This window comes from Terrapene carolina, unplaced genomic scaffold (assembly GCF_002925995.2).
Source record: "Terrapene carolina triunguis isolate 2854851 unplaced genomic scaffold, T_m_triunguis-2.0 Scaffold951, whole genome shotgun sequence".
NCBI classification, from domain to species: domain Eukaryota; kingdom Metazoa; phylum Chordata; order Testudines; family Emydidae; genus Terrapene; species Terrapene triunguis.
The window spans coordinates 3,154,469-3,156,978 of NW_020665302.1; the positions used below are offsets into that span (position 1 = coordinate 3,154,469).

Here is a 2,510-nt window from a genome sequence, read left to right on the forward strand (position 1 = left end):
GGGATGCAGTCTTATTGCTTCATTCAGTCACCCAGCTCTAGAAATATCCAATTCACTCATATTTGTGACCCCTCCCCCAGACTGGCTTGAGAATACCTGAGCCCCCCCGCTCTGGGTGAAGTTGGAGTCTACCTTTGATGGGGAGATGGTCTCAGGAGTTAAAATCCAGCTAGCACGACAGAAGTTTTTATTGTAACAAATCCTCTTGGGGCCCTTTTCAAAATTTAAACTTTTACTGCCCAAAGCAATGCAGAACATTTAGTCTCAGAATCTTGAAGTCAACTTGAAACTCATGTAAATGTCTGAGATAATAGAGTGGTGAGCGTGTTTATGATCCTATACTGCTGCATCTCGTTTTGTGTTCAGAAACAGCCTGTAATTGTTATGCATAAAGGGACTGTGCCTTACAGGTATTCCAGCCTTAACTCTGCGCTGTGGAAGAGAGGAGGATGAACACAGTTAATGAACTAGTAAAAGTGATCGATTCCTGTCCGGGTGTCAGGCTGCCGATCGGCTGTTTGTCAAGAAACAACAAAATGTCAGCAGGATTTGTAAGCAATTGTAACCATTATATACAGCACTTTGACTAAAAATCACAGAAGATAACTTTCTGAGCCTGCTGCTCCGAGTGTGTGTTAATATAACCACTGGCTCTTCTTGACATTTCTGCAAACAGCTTATAAATATTCCATGGGAGCGGCCGCTTCTGCTGCTGCTGTTGTTGGAGTGTGAATGGAAATACCAGGGGGCAAAAGAAGAGGAGCGCGGTCCTTATTTAACAAGTGGCAGCCAAATAGGAGTCATCAGTCAGGCTATTCTGGGGGCTTTGTTCCCATGAAAGCCCCACATCCTAGACCTGGCCTAGCGATGGAGGCACCTCAAAGCATTTGGAGAGCAGTGCAGAGAATGACATTAGCTTCGTTTTACAAATGAGAGAACTGAGACAGGGGTCAAGTGACATGTCCAAAGTCACACATTCTAGAAGTGCCAGACCTGGGATGGGAATTCAGGAATGCCTGATTGTCTGGCCTGTGTTGCAGCCACTAGACCTTGTTGCCCCTTCCTTATAAGGACCCAAATGTTCAGGCAGTAATCCAAAGTTTATCCATCCTCTGCAAGCCAAGGGATAAAATTGTGTTTTTATGGCTAAGGCACTCACTTGACACCCAGGAGATCTGCATTAAGTCCTTGGCTCTGCCATACATTTCTTCTATCACCTTGAACAGGTCACCCCAGGCCAGATTTTCACACTCTCACAGGGGCACCCACAACCAGATTGTCAACCCAGCTCAGCACCCAGTGTGCTGTCTTCAAAGGCTGGCCCTGATTGTGGGTGCTAAGCCCTTCTCAACATTCTACCCTCAGTTGCTTTCCCACAGGTCCCCTATTCAAGGGGGAGATGATACTGTCATATCCGCCAAGGGCTGTTGGGAGGTTGAGTTCACCCACGCTTGGGAACTGCTAGAGTGATGGGCCAGAGAAAGATATGTGGGATTGCCTGAGTCTGCAAGATAGCTTCAACATTGTTCTACCCTGGCCAGACAGCCTGGCTAGCTCAGTTGGTAGAACATGAGACTCTTAATCTCATGGTCATGGGTTCAAGCCCCATCTTGGGTGCTTGAGTTTAGTTTTCTTTAAGGTGGGAGGGATAGCTCAGTGGTTTGAGCATTGGCCTGCTAAACCCAGGGTTGTGAGTTCAATCGTTCAGGGGGCCATTTAGGGATTTGGGGATTGGCTCTCTTTGAGCAGGGGGTTGGACTAGATGACCTCCTGAGGTCCCTTCCAACCCTGATATTCTATGATTCTACCCACAGGCATCCTGGGACTACTGAAGCACTTTGCCATGACAGCTGAATGATCTAGTTCAGGGGTGCCCAATACACGGCCCACCACAGCATTTCATAAGGGCCGCAACCCACTTCAACACAATATGCTAATGGCTGATTCATTAATGTTTTGTCATCATGTTTACATCATTTTAGTTTACACAAGTGTGTAAATGGACCATAGTGGACATAGAAACAACCTCTCGAAATATACACAAAACACATGGAACTTAAACCATAAATCAGTACAGGTGACTGTCACTCGTATTAACATATGCAGACTCTGTATGGCCCACACAAGGCTGTGCTTAGGCTTATGTGGCCTTCCTGTGCCATAAGATTGGGCACCACTGAGCTAGTTGAAAGGGGGAGGATAACGTTATGACCAAGAAAATAATACCTGGAGCTCTCCATGCTAGGACTAGGCTAATCCGCTCTCTCGCTCCTGAGCAGAAGCTGATCGCTAAAGGGGTCAGGATAGAAAATCTCCCCATGCTCAGCAATGCAGTTGGCCAGGTGCATTCTGGGCTGGGGAAAGTGCTGTCCTTGGACGCATCCAGGTTGGGGCAGATCCGGCGGTAGGACACCAGGCCTGGCGGAGCTGTGGTCCAGTCCAGGCAGGGCCGGCTCTGGCTTTTTCGCCGCCCCAGGCGAAAAAGCCTCCGGCCGCCGCCGCCCCCCCCC

General features: G+C 48.2%; 1 non-coding gene across 1 annotated transcript; it reads left to right on the plus strand.

The window, feature by feature from the left end:
* Window positions 1-1,544: 1,544 nt before the first annotated feature.
* On the plus strand, window positions 1,545-1,617 carry TRNAK-CUU. The gene has a single exon. It is a non-coding gene; the product is annotated as a tRNA-Lys (tRNA).
* The last annotated feature ends 893 nt before the right edge of the window (window positions 1,618-2,510 follow it).